Genomic DNA, 23,500 nt, shown 5'->3' on the forward strand with positions numbered 1-23,500 from the left:
CACATGCTTGTCTGGCCTCTCAACAGATACCCTTCCGTTGTGGTTGCACCTACGGTCGCAAGCCTCCCCACCAATGGCAAGGTCCATGGTTCATGGGGGGGGGGGGGGGGGAGGGAGATACAGGGGTATAAATACAAAATCAAATACGGGTAATGCAGGAGTAGGTTTAATAATGAGTAAAAGATAGGAGTGCGGATAAGCTGCTACCAACAGCATAGTGAACGCATTATTGTGGCCAAGATAGACACGAAGCCCATGCTTACTACAGTAGTACAAGTTTAAGTGCCAACTAGCTCTGAGGATGACGAAGAAATTGAAGAAATGTATGATGAAATAAAAGAAATTATTCAGATAGTGAAGGGAGACGAAAATTTAATAGTCATGGGTGACTGGAATTCAAGAGTAGGAAAAGGGAGAGAATATGGGTGAATATGGATTGGGGCAAAGAAATGAAAGAGGAAGCCGTCTGGTAGAATTCTGCACAGAGCATAACTTAATCATACCTAACACTTGGTTCAAGAATCATAAAAGAATGTTGTATACAATTAAGAATCCTGGAGATACTAGAAGGTTTCAGATAGATTATATAATGGTAAGACAGAGATTTAGGAACCAGGTTCTAAAAAGGTGGGAATTTAAGGAGATGGGACCTGGATAAACTGACTAAACCAGAGGTTGTCTAGAGTTTCAGGGAGAGCATAAGGGAACAATTGACAGGAATGGGGAAAAGAAATACAGTAGAAGAAGAATGGGTAGCTTTGAGGGATGAAGTAGTGAAGGCAGCAGAGGATCAAGTAGGTAAAAAGACGAGGGCTAGTAAAAATCCTTAGGTAACAGAAGAAATATTGAATTTAATTGATGAAAGCAGAAAATATAAAAACGCAATAAATGAAGCAGGCAAAAGGGAATACAAACGTCTCAAAAATGAGATCAGGAAGTGCAAAATGGCTAAACAGGGACGGCTAGAGGACAAATGTAACGATGTATAGGCTTATCTCACTGGGGGTAAGATAGATACTGCCTACAGGAAAATTAAAGAGACCTTTGGAGAAAAGAGAGCCTCTTGTATGAATGGTTTGATGCAGCTCTCCAAACTACTCTATCCTGTGCAAGCTTCTTCATCTCCCAGTACCTACTGCAACCTACATCCTTCTGAATCTGTTTAGTGTATTCATCTCTTGGTCTCCCTCTACGATTTTTACGCTCCACGTTGCCTTCCAATACTAAATTAGTGATCCCTTGATGCCTTAGAATATGCCCTACCAATCGATCCCTTCTTCTAGTCAAATTTCTCTTCTCCCCAATTCTATTCAATACCTCCTCATTAGTTATGTGATCTAGCCATCTAATCTTTCTTCTGTAGCACCACATTTCGAAAGCTTCTATTGTCTTCTTGTCCAAACTATTTATCGTCCATGTGTCACTTCCATACATGGCTACACTCCATAGAAATAATTTCAGAAACGACTTCCTGACACTTAAATCTATACTCGATGTTAACAAATTTCTCTTCTTCAGAAACGCTTTCCTTGCCATTGCCAGTCTACATTTTATATCCTCTCTACTTGGACCATCATCAGTTATTTTGCTCCCGAAATAACAAAAGTCATTTACTACTTTAAGAGTCTTATTTCCTAATCTAATTCCCGTAGCATCACCCGATTTAATTAGATTACTGTCCATTATCCTCGTTTTGCTTTTGTTGATGTTCATCTTATATCTTCCTTTCAAGACACTGTCCATTCCGTTCAGCTGCTCTTCCAGGTCCTTTGCTCTGTCTGGCAGAATTACAATGTCATCGGTGAACCTCAAAGTTTTTATTTCTTCTCCATGGATTTTAATTTCTACTCCGAATTTTTCTTTTGTAGTGAAGATGAACAAATGCTCACAGCTCTTACGGTATGCACTTTAGAGCCCATACTACCAACTCTCAATGGGAAGCAAAGAGATTGAAAACAAGAGTGCCCGTATTTCATCAGGCGTGTTCTTTAGAGCCCTTGTTTACCGGAAATTTTTGCTTCTAGTATCGGCGTACTTTGAGCTATATGCGTTTAAGCCATTAATTATGGTTCACCTTTATATACAATTTTGTTAATCATGAAAGCTTGTAACTAAGAGACAAAAGTATCCTAAGTATCCTCCAAAAGCTTCAACATATTATACAGCACTTAAATATGTACGATGATATTGGCCACAAATGGCGAAATCCTTAGACTTAAGCGACTCTGACAAAGGACGGATTATTTAGGCCGAGCGCCTAGGTACGAGCATGTCGGAAAAAACGAAACTGAGGGGCAGCTCACGCACTGGTGTTGTGAAATCGATGGAGAGTGGTTGAAGGATGGTGGAACAACGAGTAGGCGACAAAGTGTTGGACGTCCGTGGTGCATCACTAGAATGTGCAGGTCGGAGGTTTGACCACTTTGTAATAGAAGGTAGGCGGTGGTTTCTGGCAGATCTGAGGATAGATGACAGTGTAGGTGCAGGCACAGGTGGTTCAGAGCACACCGCTGAGGGCATATTGTTGAACATGAGGCTCCAGAGCAGACCACCCCTACGTGTTCCCACGTTGACCCAACGACACTTTCAGTTTCTAATGCAGTTGTCACGAGGTCATGAAGATTGCATCAGTGGAAACATATCGCCTGACCAGATCAAATAACTTCTTATAACAAGTCGATGGTCGTGTCTGGATACGCGGTCATCCAGGTGAACGGCTGCGCAAAACATGCACCAGTCCACAGACATTAATATTACTGCGGACCACGTGCCTCCTTTCATGCTTGATGTATTTCCCAAAAGCGATGGCACCTTTTCTTGGGATAACTGTCTTTGTCACAAGGCGAGAATCGTGCTACATTAGTTTTATGTTAGTGATAATGAACGGTCGTTGATGCCTTGTAAGACCAAATTCGCCTGATCTGAACACGATGTAACACATGTCGGATGCTATCGGGCGCCAGATCCTAGCCACCGAACCTCTGGCCCGTAATTTACGAGAATTGTGTGACCTGCGCGTAGACATGTGGTGTCACACAGTTCCAGAAACCTACCAAGGACTTGTCAAACCCACGTAGAATCACTGCTGGTAAACTTAAGGTCGTGGTCAACGAAACTGTTCTGTTTTCCTAATGCTTCGTCCAGAACTGCGCTGGACATCTTCAGAGGTGTTGCACCGCCGTTAAGTCCTACCGATTCAACGGAGCAACAATGCCTCTGAATATGTCGAGCCCAGTTCTGGACGAAGCATAGGAAATCAGAAGAGTTTTGTGGACTACGACCTTATACCCAAAAGGTTTACCAGAAGCAGTGTCATCTGGTCGTGAAAGTCTTCATTCTGTCACCACGCAGAAATGCTGCTTTACTGCCATATGTTAACCAACACGCGCTTCAACACGTCTTCATAATATTTAACCTTCATACTATCACGATATTTTGTCTTACTGAGTACCTCTGGGGTCATGTAGACCCCACCTGATTTACACTGGATATAATGGCATTTCTAATGAACTAACATATGATTGTAGATTAGTGTTGTTCAGTGTAACAATAATGATTCTATTATCACGAATATCAGCTTCATGAAACAAAAAGAAATTTACATTGGGGTCATTTCGAACCCAGTAGCACTTAGTGCAAAAACCTTGAGTAATTTTTAATTTGTTGCAAATATAAAACTGAATAAAACGTTATTGGATAAAACTGATTCAGAGAGAGAAAGTCAAATATTTTGCAAAGAAAATACCTTTGAAAACAAGGGAGATTTGATTTTCCAATGTACTTATAGGGCCATATTGACTCCAGTACTACTAGGAAGGGCACAATAACAGCTGATCCGAGAAACCCTAACAATGGGTACAAATATAAGTAGGAAATAATATTCTCATTGCTGCAGTGTTTCGTATAATAGCTGTCCAACATAATATTTTTCTATGTATTTTCATAAATGTTACATTCTAGGAACAAACAAACAATTTAGGTTGGGGTCATTTTGACCTCAGTCGTACTCAGTGCAAAAAAACCATGAATAAAGTTCAATGCGTTGTACGAGGGGCGTTTGAAAAGTCCGTGCAAAAGTAAAAACTACTTACGTGTTTGGGGTGAATTTTTTTAATTTTTCGACATAGTCTCCTTTTATACTTATACTAATTTGTTGATCCATTCTGAATAATAGCAATTGTCGAAGTCTACAAAACAGCAATTAGTTTCCGCAATCACCTCCTCGTTTGAATAAAATCTTTGTCGCACAATTTCTTCAAATTTGGGAGCAAATAGTAGTCCAAGGTAGCCACGTCTGGAGAATAGGGGGGATGTGAAACGAGTTGGAGTCCTATGTCCATTAATTTTGCGACCACAACTGCTGAGGTGTGTGCTGGTGCATTGTTGTCATGGTAAAGGACTTTTTGCGGTCCAACGCCAGCGTTTTTCTTGCAGATCGGTTATCCAATAACGATGAATAATATGCACCTGTAATAGTTTTACTCTTTTCCAGATAGTCGATGAGGAGTAGTACCCCTTGAGAATCCCAAAAGACAGTCGCCATAACCTTTCCGGCCGAAGGAATGGTCTTCGCCTTTTTTGGTGCAGATTCTCCCTTGGTAACCCATTGTTTAGATTGTTGTTTGGTCTCAGGATTTATAATAATGTATCCATGTTTCATCCAACAAAGTGACTAAACGACTCTTAAAGTCCTGCAGATTCTTCCTGAACAGCTGCAAACCATCCTTGCAACACTTCACACGATTCTGTTTTCAATCAAGCATGAGCAATTGCGGAACCCATCTTGCGGATATGTTTCTCATGTCCAAATGTTTATGAAAAATATGATGTACCCAATCATTCGAGATGCCCACAGCACTAGCACTCTGACACCTTAACTCTTCTGTCATGCATCACTATATCATGGATTTTATCAATGATTTCTGGAGTTGTAACCTCCACAGGGCATCCAGAACGATCAACATCACTTGTGCCCATATGGCCACTCTGAAAATTTTGAAACCACTTATAAACTGTTCTAATTGAAGGTGCAGTCACCATAATGTTGATCAAGTTTCTCTTTAGTCTCCTGAGGCGTTTTGCATTTCATAAAGTAATGTTTAATCACCACACGATATTCTTTTTCTTCAATTTTTGACAGTCACCCGACTTCCTTGGTTCACACGAATGCCAAACACAAAGAAATATACCAATTTGGCTGAAAGGTGGTGTGCGTTCCTTCCAAAGATGCTACTAACTAAACATGACCTCGATACGCACCGGTTGTGCCATCTCTCGGACTTTGCACGGACTTTTCAAACGCCTCTCGTAAATGTAAAAATGAGCGAAACATCATTGGATTTAATTGATGCACAGGGAGAAAGTCATATATTTTGAAAATACTAGTTTTGTAAACAAGGCAGATTATACATTTCCAGTGTGCTTATACACTCATATTTACCCCAGTGATGCTAGGAGGGCACAGTGTCATCATTGTGTTCTAAAGTAGTAGCAATAATATCTTTGGCGATTAACATCTACATCTACATTCATACTCCGCACGCCACCCAACGGTGTGTGACGGAGGGCACTTTACGTGCCACTGTCATTACCTCCCTTTCCTGTTTCGGTCGCGTATGGTTCGCGGGAAGAACGACTGCCGGAAAGCCTCCGTGAGCGCGCGAATCTCTCTAATTTTACATTCGTGGTCTCTTCGGGAGGTATAAGTAGTGGGAAGCTATACATTCGACACCTCATCCAGAAACGCACCCTCTGGAAACCTGCGATGCAGTTCGCCTCTCTTGCAGAGTCTGCCACTTGAGTTTGTTAAACATCTTCGTAACGCTATCACGCTTACCAAACAACCCCTTGACGAAACGCGCCGCTCTTCTTTGGATCCTCTCTATCTCCTCTGTCAACCCGACTTGGTACGGATCCCACACTGATGAGCAATACTCAAGTATAGGTTGAACGAATGTTTTGTAAGCAACCTCCTTTGTTGATGGACTAATTATTTCAAAAGTTTCTAGTTTTATTTTGTGAAAAATAGTACTTCGTTCATTAGATCTCTTCTCTTTCCACGAAACTTATACGATACGCTCTGCCCGTTTCAGTTGCGTGCGTACTGTGCGACTGACCATGTCGTTAACGAATGGTCAGACAGACGAAGCCTGGCAGGCTACGGATTCCCTAAGAAGGCTCTCAGAACTTCAAGACGCACATCGCTGTCACTTCGCCGCAGAGACAGAAGTAAACAGCGGCGACTCGATCTGTCACGTACGCACGGGCGGCTCCCTCAGATAAACACCCTGTGTTGACACTGCGTTTCGGCTTGCCCGTACTGGCGTGCAGTGGTTTCTATTAAGTAAATTATAGCCTCTCGTGATAATCCTTGGCACGTAAACAGCGTTTCAGAGGTCGCAGTCAACAATTGTCTGTCTGTGGTCCCCACATTCTGCGGCCAGCCTGCCTGATCCAAAATCTCTGTCACACGCGTAGGGAATTAAATGAACAGTCAGCTTGGCAGCTCATGCAGAAAATGTAAAGCTGGGGAACTGTTGCATACTCCATGACGGATTCACATTGTGTTCTGGCTGGAAGTCGAACCCAGATCCTCACCTTTCACGGGCAGTGCTCTTGCTGACATTCTTTGTACCACGAAACTTTTAAAATTATGACACACAAGAAGATACAAATGGTTCAAATGGCTCTGAGCACTATGGGACTTAACATCTGAGGTCATCAGTCCCCTAGAACTTAGCACTACTTAAACCTAACTAACCTAAAACTAACCTAAGGACATCACACACATCCATGCCGGAGGCAGGATTCGAACCTGCGATCGTAGCGGTCGCACCGTTCCAGACTGAAGTGCCTAGAATCGCTCGGCCACACTGACCGGCAAGAAGATAAAAAACAATGAGCTGTGACTATGAAAAAGACTATGAACAGAAAATAGTTTCTGTGAAAGAAGTACTGCATTTATTCAATAAGTAGCTAAAAATGGATCAAATGGCTCTGAGCACTATGCGACTTAACATCTCTGGTCATCAGTCGCCTAGAACTTAGAACTAATTAAAGCTAACTAACCTAAGGACATCACACACATCCATGCCCGAGGTAGGATTCGAACCTGTGACCGTAGCAGTCGCGCGGTTCTGGACTGAGCGCCTAGAACCGCGAGACCACCGCGGCCGGCAATAAGTAGCTACACTTGTATCAGTTTCTATTCCAGAAGAGCTTAATTTTATTTATGACACAAATACACACAAACGAATACTACTATAGAAATATGCACCTCTTATTTAATACATAGCCCTGACAACCATCGAGAGGGGATCCAAAATTGATTTCACATTTCTAGATTCCCAGAAGGAATTTAACAGCGTCTGTCACAAGGGGATTCTAGTCAAATAGCGTGCCTGTGGAGTATCGTCTCAGTTATGCGACTGGATACCTTATTTCCTGTCAGAAAGGTGACAATTCGTTGTAACTGATGGAAAGTCATCAAGTAAAACAGAAGTGACTACTTTCGCTCCCCAATGTGATGTTACTGGTTCTTTGGTGTTCCTAATCTATATAAATAGTTTAGGAGACTATCTGAGCAGCCTTCTTAGATTGCTTACAGGCGATGCTGTCATTTACCATCTTATAAATGTCATCAGATGATCGAAACCAACTGAAAAATAAAATTATAAACAGCCGACCAGTTTTAATGGATAAAGAAATTGTTTACCTAGATTTCGGCAAATATAAATTTGTCTTTTCAGAAGGTAACTATTTTACATTAGTAAGCACTAATCCCATCGCCGTTTTCACAATTGTCGGCATAGATCCATGTGTCAAAAATAAAATATAGCCCTAGAATTAGGGTTTGTCACGTTAATATAAAATAGCTCATGGATCTTGCAGAGCTCACAACCGATATATTCAACTGAAAAATGATTTAGATAAGGGATCTGATGGTGCGAAAAGTGGCATTTGACTTTAAACAACTAAAAATATAAGGTCATCCACATGAGTACTAAAAGGAATCAGTTAAATTTCGGATACATGACAAATCAGCCAAATCTAAAGCCTGTAAATTCAACTAAATACATAGGAATTGCAATCGAGAATAACTTAAACTAGATCAATCACATAGATAAAGTTGTGTTGAAAGCGAACCAAAGACATCGTTTTATAGACAGAACACTTAGAACATGCAACAGGTCTACTAAAGAGACTGTCTACACTATGCTTTTCGTCCTTTTATGGAGTACTGCTGTGCGGTACTGGATCCACATCTGGTAGGACTGAAGGAGAACACCAAAAGTTCAAGGAAGGCGGCTCTTTTTGTATTATCGCGAGACAGGGGAGATAGTCTCATGGATATGATACGCGAATGGAAGCGGCAATAATTAAAACAAGACTTTTTCGTTGCGGCCGAATCTTATGAAATTTCAATCACAAACTTTCTATTCAGAATACAATATTACACTACTGTCCATTAATATATCTACACCACGAAGATGACGTGCTACAGACGCGAAATTTAACCCACAGGAAGAAGATGCTGTGATATGCAAATGATTAGCTTTTCAGAGCATTCACACAGGACTGTCGCGGGTGGCGACATCTACAACGTACTGACATGAGGAAAGTTTCCAACCGATTTCTCATACACAAACAGCAGTTGATTGCCGTTGCTTGGTGAAACGTTGTTGTGATGCCTCGTGTAAGGAGGAGAAATGCGGACCATCACGTTTGCGACTTTGATAAAGGTCGGATTGTAGCCTATCGCGATTGCGGTTTATCGTATCGCGACATTGCTGCTCGCATTAGTCGAGATCCAATGACTGTTAGCAGAATATGGAATCGGTGGGTTCAGGAGAGTAATACGGAACGGCGTGCTGGATCCCAACGGCCTCGTATCACTAGCAGTCGAGATAACAGGCATCTTATCCGCACGGCGGTAACGGATCGTGCAGTTACGTCTCGATCCCTGTGTCAACAGATGGGGACGTTTGCAAGCCAACAACCATCTGCACGAACAGTTGGACGACGTTTGCAGCAGCATGGACTGTCAGTTCGGAGACATGGCTGCGGTTACCCTTGACGCTGCATCACAGACAGGAGCGCCTGCGATGGTGTACTCAACGACGAACCTGGGTGCACGAATGGCAAAACGTCATTTTTTTTCGGATGAATCCAGGTTCTGTTTACAGCATCATGATGGTCGCATCCGTGTTTGGCGACATCGCGGTGAACGCACATTGCCGGCCGCGGTGGTCTCGCGGTTCTAGGCGCGCAGTCCGGAACCGTGCGACTGCTACGGTTGCAGGTTCGAATCCTGCCACGGGCATGGATGTGTGTGGTGTCCTTAGGTTAGTTAGGTTTAAGTAGTTCTAAGTTCTAGGGGACTAATGACCACAGCAGTTGAGTCCCATAGTGCTCAGAGCCACTTGAAACATTTTTGAACGCACATTGGAAGCGTGTATTCGTATTAGCCATACTGGCGTATCACTCGGCATGATGGTATGAGGTGCGATTGGTTACTCGGTCACCTCTTGTTCGCATTGACGACACTGAACAGTGGACGTTACATTTCAGACGTGTTACGACCCGTGGCTCTACACTTCATGCGATCCCTGCGAAATTCTACATTTCAGCAGGATAATGCACGACTGCATGTTGCTGGTCCTGTACGGGCCTTTCTGGATTCAGAAAATGTTAGACTGCTACCCTAGCCAGTATATTCTCCAGATCTCTCGCCAACTGAAAAAATCTGGTCAAAGGTGGCCGAGCAACTGGCTCATCACAATACGCCAGTCACTACTTTTGATGAACTGTGATATCGTGTTGAAGCTGCATGGGCAGCTGTACCTGTACACGCCATTCTAGCTTTGTTTGACACAATGACAGTTCGAAGACGTTTGCAGCATAATGGACTATTAGCTCGGAAACCATGGCTGCGGTTAGCCTTGACGCTGCATCACAGACAGGAGCGCTTGCGAAGGTATACTCAACGATGAACCTGGGAGCAAGAATGGTAAAACGTCATTTTCACAATAAGCCAGTCAATGCTCTTAGTGTACTGTGTTATCTTGTTGAAGCTGCATTGGTAGTTGTACCTGTACACACCATCCAAGCTCTGTTTGACTCAATGCCCAGGCGTATCAAGGCCGTTATTACGGCCAGAGGTGGTTGTTCTGGGTACTGATTTCTCACTATCTATGCACCCAAATTGCGCGAAAATGTAATAAAAAAATGGTTCAAATGGCTCTGAGCACTATGGGACTTAACATCTATATTCATCAGTCCACTAGAACTTAGAACTACTTAAACCTAACTAACCTAAGGACAACACACAACACCCAGCCATCACGAGGCAGAGAAAATCTCTGACCCCGTCGGGAATCGAACCCGGGAACCCGGGCGCGGGAAGCGAGAACGCTACCGTACGACCACGAGATGCGGGCGAAAATGTAATCACATGTCAGTTCTAGTATAATATATTTGTCCAATGAATACCCGTTTATCATCTGCCTTTCTTCTTGGTGTAGCAATTTTAATTGCCTGTAGTGTATTTTGTTGTCGCCCACCTTCATAGGGAGAAATGATTGTCGTAATAAAATGTAAGAAATCAGGGCTCGGACGGAAAGATTTAAATGATCGCCTTTCGAGCCCCCGTTCTCGAGCGGAATAATAGAGGAACAGTGTGAAGGGGTTTGATGAACCGTCTGGCAGGCGCTCATTAACAAACTGCTGACTAGTCATGTAGATGTAGATAAATGGGCCGTATTGACCGCTTGAGATGAATGTTGAGGTTTTGCGCAATATACTGAAGAAGCCTTAAGAGCTTCAGAAATACTGACGCGCGTTCAATATATCTCGATATTACGCAATAAGTGTCATAACAGTAGGCAGAAATGTTTATTTTCCTCGTAGGAGTTCTCAAAAAATGGTTTAAATGGCTCTGAGCACTATGAGACTTAACTTCTGAGGTCATCAGTCCCCTAGAACTTAGAACTACTTAAACCTAACTAACCTAAGGACATCACACACATCCATGCCCGAGGAGGATTCGAACCTGCAACTGTAGCGCCTAGAACCGCTCGGCCACCCAGGCCGGCTAGGAGTTCTCAGATTTGGTGAATAATATCTGGTCAGCTATTCAATGAGCATATAAATTTATTTTTCTAACGGCTGTTGGAAGCTCTCGCGTAAGGTGTGAGCAGCATCATTGTTTTATGTCACATTCAACAGTTGTTACAGAGGAGAAATGCATAGAAAACAGCACATGAGCACGAAAAATTATACAGTTCACTTGTTTCATTTGTAATTAGTTGTTTCCCTGATTCGCAAATCTATGCTGCTAAGAAAGCTTGTGGGGCTCGTTTCGCTCGTCCTCTCTGGTGTCTGGTTGTATTTTGCAAGGTACGTAACTCAGCCGACATACATATCAACGTCGTTTAGTGGCGGCATGTTCAATCAATATGAAGGCAGACTTTTAACTGACATGCACAAACATAAATGTTGCACAACAATACGGTATTGTGTCGTTCTTGGCCTCACATTTCGGGCAATATGTTGACGAAATATTAATGTGTCCATCACACTGAGAGAGTGAGGACTGTTTAAAAGAGCACATGCTTATCACACAACTGAAACTTTTTGCATGCAAACGATACATCTGAAAGCCTGTAGGTTGTGGATGTAGCTAATGAAGAGCCAACATTTTTTGTTTCCCGTCCTTTGACCTGGTTTACAAATTCCGTACTGATAACTATAAATAATTTTCTGGGGAGGGGGGGGGGGGGGGGGCAAGGGACGACTCATGGCCTCTCCGCACAGTTACAGGAGTGTCCTGTAACTGGGCTAGATGGGGCTCACATTCGGGAGGACGTCGGTTCAAATGCCCGTCCGACCATACAGGTTTAGACTTTTTCTGATTTCCCTAAATCGCTTCAGGCAAATGCCGGGATAGTTTCTTGGAAGAGGACACGGACGATCTCCTTCCCTATCCTTTCGTAATCCGAGGTTGTGTTCCGTTTCTAATGATCGCGTTGTCGACGGGACGTTGAACTCTAAACTTCCTTCCTTCCGGTATATTGATAATTTTTCATTATGGACCGTCTGACAGCAAGTGAATAAAACGCAATTTTAGTGCCATACGCGTTTCGCCTTTATTTTCTGCAAGGTATCATCAGTGGCCTGGAATATGTACATATATTTGCTATTTAATTTACATTTTTGTCACTGTACCTATAGGTTATAAAGAGTGCTGTTGGTTGGTATTTCTTTCTAAGTAGTAATGGTTTGATCAGTACTTACAGGCTGCGTGGACAATTTCTTTCATATTACACACCTGTTGCATTTTTTATGTTGTTCTTCCTCTTATGAATGCCAATTAGCGAATTTTTCCCTCACATTCCACAGCACTATGAACTGATCGCTTGTTTCAATGCAATGGTTTGGTTTCTGTTGCCGACTGTCAAATGTTTTTGCCAATGATCGAATGTTACTGCCAAACTTTCAAGAGTAATTATTGAAATATCTGTGATCTGTTCATGTATGCATTTGTGTGTGCGTTTGTGTATGTGTGGTGCGAGCGCGCGCGTGTGTGTGTGTGTGTTTAGGTGTGAGATAATTTTTTGGGCTCTCTCTCTCTCTCTCTCTCTCTCTCTCTCTCTCTCTCTCTCTCTCTCTCTCTCTGTGTGTGTGTGTGTGTGTGTGTGAGTGTGTGTGTGTGTGTGTGTGTGTGTGTGTTTTGGTGTGGTGTATATATATATATATATATATTTTTCCTTTTTTTGCGGGCTCTCCTTATGTGTGTGTGTGTGTGTGTGTTTAGGTGTGATACAATTTTTTTCTTTTTGTGGTGTGTGTGTGTGTGTGTCCAGAAGGTGAAGGGGGAAGAGTTTTTTTGTTTTATGTTATCATTTCCTTTATTAAATGTAGTAGGGAGCCTGTGCTGATGTGTGTTTGTTCATTTATCACATGTTTGTTTTCTGCTATGGCATTCAGGATGTGGAAGTTTTCTTTTGTTTGTATAAGATGTTTGTCATGCTTGATTATTCTCATTATTTTCATTTCTTGTTCCATGTTTGTGGGATGATGGTTATGTTGTTTTAAATGTTCTGCAAATGTGGTATGATTTGTTTCATACTTCCAACATCTGATATGTTCATTGTATCATGTTTCAAAATTCCTGCATGTCATGCCTATGTATACTGCATCACAACTTTGACATTCAAGTTTATATATTCCTGATTGTTGCAATTTATCTCTCTTGGTAGCTGGCTGGCTTAGGCGTGATTGGAGGGTCTGCCCAGGCTTGTATGCTATTTTGAACCCCTGTCTCTTTAGGACGTTCGCAACTCTCTCTGTGTTAGTTTATGTGGGTAGGTCATGGTGTACCATCTGGTTCTTTTCTGTGTGGTGTTGTCATTGTGTGCGTTTTTTGAGTGTGTTTGCCGGCCGGCGTGGCCGAGCGCTTCTAGGCGCTACAGTCCGGAGCCGCGCGACCGCTACGGTCGCAGGTTCGAATCCTGCCTCGGGCATGGATTTGTGTGATGTCATTAGGTTAGTTAGGTTTAAGTAGTTCTAAGTTCCAGGGGACTGATGACCACAGCAGTTAAGTCCCATAGTGCTCAGAGCCATTTGAATCTTTTTTTTTTTTTTGAGTGTGTTTGTAAGTTTTCAGCTTGTGAGTTCTCTTGTATTCTGGAAATGTTGTGTTTGTTTTGTATTTGTGTTTTTATTTTTTGATTGAGCCTGTGTACCACATGTGTGTCATACCCGTTGTTCCTAGCTATTTGTATGATTGTACTCATTTCTTGTTCGTAGTTTCTCTTATTGAGTGGGATTCTGTTTAATCTATGTAACATGTGTCTTAGTGCTGAAGGTTTCACGCTGTGGGGGTGGTTTTCACTTCTGTCAGCACCAATTTCCCACTTATTCCAATCTGCACGAAAACTCCCATACGTACCACGGTGGTCTGTCACTCATAGAGGAAAGGATTTTGGAGAGAAATGGCACAGCTAGGGTATTGTTTTCAAAACAGCTCGAGGTGCAGTGTTTTGAAATTTCTTGGCGGAGAAGGTGGGACAGGAATGCTGACAGAAGCTGCGAAGGCAGGTCATGAGTCGCGGGAAGAGCATTGCCGTGAAATGGAGGGTCCCCGGATTGAATCCGGCAACGGCGCACTATTTTAATACGTTAGAAAGTTTCACAGCAGCGCCCATTGCACTTGAGACTAAAAGACGCATTCTGAATCTGTTGTATGACGATCAGTTTAAGCTTAGGAAAAGTAAAAGCACCAGGGAGCCAATTACACTAATAGCCATTAAAATTGCTACACCAAGGAGAAATGCAGATGATAAACGGGTATTCATTGAACAAATATATTCTACTAGAACTGACATGTGATTACATTTTCACGCAATTTTGGGTGCATACATCCTGAGGAATCAGTACCCAGAACAACCACCTCTCGTCGTAATAACGGCCTTGATACGCCTGGGCATTGAGTCAAACAGAGCGTGGATGGCATGTACAGGTACAGCTGTCCATGCAGCTTCAACACGATACCACAGTTCATCAAGAGTAGTGACTGGCGTATTGTGACGAGCCAGTTGCTCGGCCACCATTGATCAGACGTTTTCAATTGGTGAGAGATCTGGAGAATGTGCTGGTCAGGGCAGCAGTCGAAATTTTTATGTATTCAGAAAGGCCCGTACAGGACCTGCAACACGCGGTCGTGCATTATCCTGCTGAAATATAGGGTTTGGTACGGATCGAGTGAAGGGTCGTAACACATCTAACATGTAACGTCCACTGTCCAAAGTGCCGTCAATGCGAACAAGAGGTGACCGAGACGTGTAATCAATGGCACCCCATACCATCACGCCGGGTGATACGCCATTATGGCGATGACGAATACACACTTCCAATGTGCGTTCGCCCGCATCTCGTGGTCGTGCGGTAGCGTTCTCGCTTCCCACGCCCGGGTTCCCGGGTTCGATTCCCGGCGGGGTCAGGGATTTTCTCTGCCTCGTGATAGCTGGGCGTTGTGTGATGTCCTTAGGTTAGTTAGGTTTAAGTAGTTCTAAGTTCTAGGGGACTGATGACCATAGATGTTAAGTCCCATAGTGCTCAGAGCCAATGTGCGTTCACAGCGATATTGCTAAACACGGTTGCGACCATCATGAAGCTGTAAACAGAACCTGAATTTATCCGAAAAACTGATGTTTTGCCATTCGTGCACCCAGGTTCGTCGTTGAGTACACCGTCACAGGCGCTCCTGTCTGTGATGCAGCGTCAAGGGTATCCGCAGGCACGGTCTCAGAGCTGGTAGTCCATGCTGCAGCAAACGTCGTCGAACTGTTCGTACAGATGGTTGTTGTCTTGCAAACGTCACTATCTGTTGACTCAGGAATCGAGACGCGGCTGCACGATCCGTTACAGCCATGCGGGTAAGATGGTTGTCATCTCGACTGCTAGTGATATGAGGCTGTTGGGATCCAGCACGGCGTTCCGTATTACCCTCCTGAACCCACGATTCCATATTCTGCTAACAGTCATTGGATCTCGACCAATGCGAGCAGTAATGTAGCGATACGATAAACCGCAATCGCGATAGGCTACAATCCGACCTTTATCAAAATCGAAAACGTGATGGTACGCATTTCTCCTCCTTACACGAGGCATCGCAACAACGTTTCACCAGGCAACGCCGGTCAACTGCTGTTTGAGCATGAGAAATCGGTTGGAAACTTTCCTCATGTCAGCACGTTGCAGGTGTCGCCATCGGCGCCAACCTTGTGTGTATGCTCTGAAAAGCTAATCATTTGCATATCACAGCATCTTCTTCCTGTCGGTTAAATTTCGCGTCTGTAGCACTTTATTTTCGTGGAGTAGCAATTTTAATGGCCAGTAGTGTATTACGTTGCTTTTGTGTGTGTGTGTGTGTGTGTGTGTGTGTGTGTGTGTGTGTGTGGTTTCCTAAGGAACCAAACTGTTGAGGTCATCGGTCCCTAGACTTACATAGTACTTAAACTAACTTACGCTAAAGGCAACAAAAACAGCCATGCCCGAGGGAGGACCTTCGGTGGGAGGGGCCGCGCGATTCATGACATGGCGCCTTTGACCGCGCGGTCACTCCGCGCGGCCGTTGCTTTTGATCGTGGAAATAAGACATAAGAGAAACCTAAACAGATTCACAGAGTTTTTCGACGTGGAAAAATCGTTCGATAATGTACAAGGGTGCAAGACGTTTGGAGCCATTGGACAAATAAGTACATGCTATAGAGATTCATGGGTGATATTCAACATCTACAAGAACCACGAGGCGAAATAAGAATGTACTGCTTCGATTAAAAAGGGTGTAAGGAAGGGATACAGTTTCTCTCTTCTACTCTATCTCTATGTACAAGCAGGGGAAGAAATAAAGCTTCAGAAGTTGGACTGAGACTCGAGGATATCAATAATGAAATGTGAAATGATGTAACATATTGTTTGTTAAATTAAATCTTCTTCCAGATGACAGTATCGATTTGCAGAATGATCTGCAGAGGACTGATGAATGGTGCTGGCTCTGACAGCTCATTCTAAACATAAATAAATGTAACATATTGCGCATACATAGGAAAATAAATCCACGACTACACAACTACACTATTGATGATAAATTGGTAGGAACAGTACCTACCGAAAATATCTAGGAGTAACTATCGAAAGTGCCCTTTAAGTGGAATGAGCACATAAAGGTGGAGACCAGATTGATATTCATAGGAAGGATCGTAAGGAAATGTAACTAATCCATGAAGGAAGTGACATACATTGCACTTTTTCAACCGGCTCTTAAGCATTGTTCATCTATTTTGGATCCTTACCAGGTACCATATTTTACGTAATTTAAGACGCAGTTTTTTCTTCGAATAATTGCCCCCAAAATTCAGGTTCGTCTTATACTCGAAATTAGCACAAAAGTGTCCAGTGTTTGATTTAAAATTCCTGCCAGCCTTAAAAATGGTCATATATTCGATGCCGCGCTACACCTACGTATCTGTATCTGGTAACACTGGATTCAGCTGAGAGCAGCAATGTATTGATGCGACCAACGTGAGTTGAGGAAACGAGATTTTCACTCTGCAGCGTAGCGTGCGCTGATATGAAACTTCCTGGCAGATTAAAACTGTGTGCCAGACTGAGACTCGAACTCGGGACCTGTAGAGGTAAAGCTGTGAGGACTGGGCGTCAGTTGTGCTTGGGTAGCTCAGTTGGTAGAGCACTTACCCGCGAAAGGTAAAGGTCCCGAGTACGAGTCTCGGTCTGGCACACAGTTTTAATTTGCCAGGAAGTTTCATGAGTTTAGGAGATTCTCAAGCTTGCTAACACTGTCTCACTAACGCCCCGCTATCGCAAACCCAGAACACTAACTAGCCTATGATGCCTCACTGCAATCGAAGACGCCAATGGACTTGAACAGAAACGGATTTGTGTCATTGGTAACAGTGCAATATTTTTGTTAGTAGCTAGGTTCGTAATGGAAAAAAACAAAAGATATTCATATGATGAATAAATTGAAAGCAATAGCATGTTCAGAAAAACATTCTGTCCTCCACCAACAGAAAAAACTATTCACAGTTGGAGGGCTAGTAAAGAAGTACTGAAAAATTAGGAAGACTAAATGTGCAAGTAGAAGACTGAATTCAAAATGGCCACAACTACAAGATGATGTGTAGAAATGAAGGACACCGTCAAAATGGCACTGGAATTAATACAAAAACGATTCAAATAAACGCTCGTAAACTAGCGCTACAGTGCAACTTAACCGACTTTAAGAGTGAAGGCCTGTAGTGCTACAGGTTGATGAAACGTCATGGACTTAGCATGCGAAAATATCTCAGTAAATGCCACAAGAGTGTGAAGAGAAAATGGTATCCAATTAGAAGAGAAAAAGTCTGCACAAATTTAAAACAACTGATCCTTGGATATGGCTTGAAATGAACGCTTCACACAATTTAATTTTTGACACACATAATCACTCATAGCACTTGTTATCACACACTTCGCGTTACTTACGATCTAAATCAAACCGTTCCTTGCGTTTGTTGACATGTAATTCTACAGCACCGTTTTCCAGTGACTGGGGCTTCACTAATTCGTTATCAATAACATACAGCACATCTTGATCTTAGTCCAGCAAGTCTCTTACTTTCCTTTTTCAGACTGACGAGTCAGCTTCCTCAATTTATGGTTTAAATACGATATTCTTTGGTTTATTCATTTTTGGAGAACATTACCTGAGCGGATCGTATGAGATTAAAAGTTACTTTCTGAATGCAAGTCTTTTAACCGAACAAATCAGCTGTCAATATTGCTAACTTCAAAACTCAGCTGACCGAACTCTGAACTCAGTTGATGACATTTTAACATCAGCTTCTTACTGCAGTTAATAGCGTGCTCAAAAGTTCTCTTCCCAGCACTTAATTGCACTAACCCAGTTCAAAAGAAGATTTTCTAACATCAAACCGAAACTGGAGCCATAACCTGTTAAAGTACATATTTTACAGATTAAATTATAGTTTGAAGATTAACTGTTTTGCACTGAGCTTCTTTTCTCATTAATTAATTGTAATAAAAACAGTTGAACACAATATATGGAGATGCTTAATGAATGGAAATGCGTTTCTTAGCAGTAACGACTACCAACCTTCCTCAATATCTAATTGAATACAAATGTATTTATAAATACAACTTCGCCTGTGTGTTCGAAAGGAGTTAGTCGTCTGTTAGTAGCGCATGAAAATGCATGTTTAGCCTTTAGGTGACATGTATAACCTTACCGTTGAAATTCATAAATTTCTGTTACGACTGTAAACGTATGAATAGACCAACATCAGCTGATTATTGCATTCACTCCTATTTAATCTAGTCGTAAAATGTTACGAACAATTCTCAACTAGCTGAGATTACGACAAAAAGAAAATTGGTTTTACTGCATAAAGTAAAAAAGAGCTCCAAAATTATCTCTGTACTTCCTAAACAACTGATATAGAGATATCATTAATTTTGACGTTTACATCGATTTAAACAATTGTGCATCTTCTACACATGGGATGAACATGTGTCCTACTATTATTTTCAACTCAAAATTGAGAGTAAGGAGTAATTTTTGTTTTACGACCCGTCGTGAATATAAAATCAATCACTGTTCGTCGTGCAAGAAAAAAGACATCATCGGACAAATAAATAATGAAATTAGCTGACTATTTTCCTGCTTGCGACTATTAGAAAAGTACGGATGACTCCATTCGGCGCAAGTGCAAGGAAATTTCCCTAGGCGTGGCTGCAGTGACAGCTTCGTGCGTGGAATGTTCGCTACCCCACGCGTGAATCATTCGTGCTGCGTCATCTACTCGACACACGCTTTAGTAAGCAACAAAAGATAAAACTTCCTTGTCGGCCTGTTACTGCGCCACAACCGTTTCTACCAAGCGTTTCTCCCTGTGAACTGTCGGCGAGTTAGTCAAAGGGTACAGTACTCTGTTCCATTCGTGACAACGTGAGCATAACAGCAAAGGGCTTTTTGCAGTTCTCTTCTTCATTAGCTAGTGCAAATGATTTCAAATCAGACACAAAAGCTTTCCCAGAAAAGTTTCATTGTGCCCGAACTGTACCCTGTACGAATTTGTCCGGCTGTGGTGTTCTATTGGAAACCTGTTCCCCGTAGGAGTATTACACTACTGGCCGTTAAAATTGCTACACCAAGAAGAAATGCAGATGATAAACGGGTATTCATTGGACAAAAATATAATACTAGAACTGACATGGAATTACATTTTCACGCAATTTAGGTACATAGATCCTGAGAAATCAGTACCCAGAACAACCACCTCTGGTCGTAATAATGGTTGTTGTTGTTGTTGTTGGGGGAGGAGACCAGACAGCGAGGTCATCGGTCTCATCGGAGTGGGGAAGAAGAGGAAGGAAGTCGGCCATGCCCTTTCAAAGAAACCATCCCGGCATTTGTCTGGAGCGATTTAGGGAAATCACGTAAAACCTAAATCAGGATGGCCGGACGCGGGATTGAACCACCGTCCTCCCGAATGTGAGTCCAATGTGCTAGCTACTGCGCCACCACGCTCAGTTGTAATAACGGTCTTGATACGCCTGGGCATTGAGTCAAACAGAGCTTGGATGGCGTGTACAGGTATTCAAGAATAGTGACTGGCGTATTGTGACGAGCCAGTTGCTTGGCCACCATTGACCATTTTCAATTGGTGTGAGATCTGGAGAATGTGCTGGCCAGGGCAGCAGTTGAACATTTTCTGTCTCCAGAAAGGACCTTACAGGAGCAGGATCAAATTTTATGTATTCAGGAAGGCCCGTACAGGACCTGCAACACGCGGACGTGCATTATCGTGCTGAAATGCAGGGTCTCGCAGGGATCGAATGACGAGTAGAGCCACGGGTTGTAACACATCTGAAATGTAACGTCCACTGTTAAAAGTGCCTTCATTGCGAACAAGAGGTGACCGAGACGTGTAACCAATCACGCCGGGTGATACGCCAATATGGCGATGACGAATACACCCTTCCAATGTGCGTTCACCGCGATGTCGCCAAACACGGATGCGACACATCATGATGCTGTAAACAGAACCTGGATTCATCCGAGAAAATGACGTTTCGCCATTAGTGTTCCCAGGTTCGTCGTTGAGTACACCATCACAGGCGCTCCTGTCTGTGATGAAGCGTCAAGGGTAACCGCAGCCATGGTCTCCGAGCTGATAGTCCATGCTGCTTCAAACGTCGTCGAACTGTTCGTGCAGAGGGTTGTTGTCTTGCAAACGTCCCCATCTGTTGACTCAGGGATCGAGACGTGGCTGTACGATCCGTTACAGCCATGCGGATAAGATGCTATTCATCTCGACTGCTAGTGATACGAGGCCGTTGGGATCCAGCACGGCGTTCCGTATTACCCTCCTTAACCCACCGATTCCATATTCTGCTAACAGTCATTGGATCTCGACCAACGCGAACAGCAATGTCGCGATACGATAAAATGCAATCGCGATATGCTACAATCCAACCTTTACCGAAGTCGGAAACGTTGTGGTACGCATTTCTCCTCCCCACACAAGGCATCACCGGTCAACTGCTGTTTGTGTATGAGAAATCGATTGGAAACTTTCGTCGTGGCAGCACGTTGTGGGTGTCGCCACGGGCGCCAACCTTGTGTGAATGCTCTGAAAAGCTAATCATTTGCATATCACAGCATCTTGTTCCTGTCGGTTAAATTTCGTCTGTAGCACGTCATCTTCGTGGTGTAGCAATTTTAATGGCCAGTAGTGTATGAGGGGCAATCAAAAACTTTCCGTTTGAGGGCTTTGCTGCAGCGTATATGCAACGTAACGCGACTCCGATGTAGGTATATGAACACCAACATGGCAAGAGATTAATATGGAATTCGTGTCTGTACAACGTGCGTCCGGTAAATGCGGAAACGTGAACTATTGCGACGTAATTACCAAAAGCGTCCAAAAAGTAAAAACGTGCTGTTATTGTTGTTTCGTTGCCAAAGGAAAAACACCGGTAGATATCCATCGAAGAATTGAGAGTGTGTATGGGACAGCATGCCTGTTGAAAAGCACTGTTGTAGAATGGTGCGTCAATTTCTCTACATCGCATGTCCCCACGTCGCAAACGCCGTAGCGTAGAAGATAACACCAACTTCTGTGGCAGACACTCGATCACCTTTCCTGTAGTCCTGAAGTCTTCCCATGCGATTATCATGGCTTCGGCTCCTTAGAAAAAGGGTCGATGGGTCTTGACGATATGCAGCAGGCAGTTACAGACTTCTTCAAGCAGTAGGGCACGGCGTTTTACCGAACCTGATGCGACAATGGGATGATTCCCGCAGTGCTCAGGACGATTTTGCCTGATTGGCCTACCGATTCTGGACTGTATGGCCTTCGAACGGAAGCTTTTTAATCCCCCCCCCCCCCTTATATCTAGAAATTGCTTATTTATTTTTTTCAAAATGGTTCAAATGGCTCTGAGCACTATGGGTCTTCTGAGGTCATCAGTCTCCTAGAACTTAGAACTACTTAAACCTAACTAACATCACACACATCCATGTCCGAGGCAGGATTGAACCTACGACCGTAGCGGTCGCGCGGTACCAGACTGTAGCGCCTCGAACCGCTCGGCCATCGCGGCCGGCTCTTATTTCAAATGGCTTCGTACTAGGCGTATAAAGCCAAGTACTAGATTCGGAGGCATAAGGCACAATTCAATTGTGTTTATTTTGTACACAGAACATTGATGGTGAGATGTCTGCTCAACCGCATTTTTACAATATACAAAACACTGGAATTTACGCGTTTGAAAGGTCGAGTGCTTGGAATAGGAGGGGCGTTTGAAAAATCTGTGCAGAGCCCAAGAGATTGCACCACTGGCACGTAATGAGGTCATGTTTAGTTAGTAGCATCTTTGGAAAGAACGCACACAACGTTTCAGCCATATTGGTCTATTTCTTTGTGTTTGGCATTCGTGTGAATCAAGGAAGTCGATTGTCAAAAAATCGACTAAAAGAATTTTGTGCGGTGATTAAACATTACTTTATGAAAGGCAAAACGCCTCAGGAGACTAAAGAGAAACTTGATAAACATTACGGTGACTCTGAACCTTCGATTAGAACTGTTTATAAGTGGTTTCAAACTTTTCGGAGTAGCCATATGGGTACAAGTGATGCTGAAAGTTCTGGACGCCCTGTGGAGGTAAAGACTCCAGAAATCATTGATAAAATAAATGATGTGGCGATGGATGACAGAAGAGTTAAGGTGCGTGAGACTGCTAGCGCTGTGGGCATCTCGAAAGAACGGGTACATCATATTCTGCATAAACATTTGGACATGAGAAACATATCCGCAAGATGCGTTCCGCGATTGCTCACGCTTGACCAAAAACGGAATCGTGTGAAGTGTTGCAAGGATGGTTTGCAGCTGTTCAGGAAGAATCCGCTGGACTTTAAGCGTCTTTTCGTCACTTTGGATGAAACATGGATAATTTACTATACTCCTTAGACCAAACAATCTAAGCAATGGGTTACCAAGGGAGAAACTGCACCAAAAAAGGCGAAGACCATTCCTTCGGCCGGAAAGGTTATGGGGAATGTCTTTTGGGATTCGCAAGGGGTAATTCTCATCGACTATCTGGAGAAGGGTAAAACTATTACAGGTGCATATTATTCACCCTTATCGGACCGTTTGAAAACCGAACTGCAAGAAAAACGCTGGCATTGGACCGCAAAAATGTCCTTTTCCATCACGACAATGCACCAGCACACACCTCAGCAGTTGTGGTCACAAAATTAATGGAAATAGGATTCCAACTCGTTTCACATCCCCGCTATTCTCCAGACTTGACTCTCTCGGACTACTATTTGTTCCCCAATTTGAAGAAATGGCTGGCAGGAAAAATATTTTATTCAAATGAGGAGGTGATTGCAGCAACTAATAGTTATTTT

This window comes from Schistocerca gregaria, chromosome 7 (genome assembly GCF_023897955.1).
Source record: "Schistocerca gregaria isolate iqSchGreg1 chromosome 7, iqSchGreg1.2, whole genome shotgun sequence".
Taxonomy (NCBI): domain Eukaryota; kingdom Metazoa; phylum Arthropoda; class Insecta; order Orthoptera; family Acrididae; genus Schistocerca; species Schistocerca gregaria.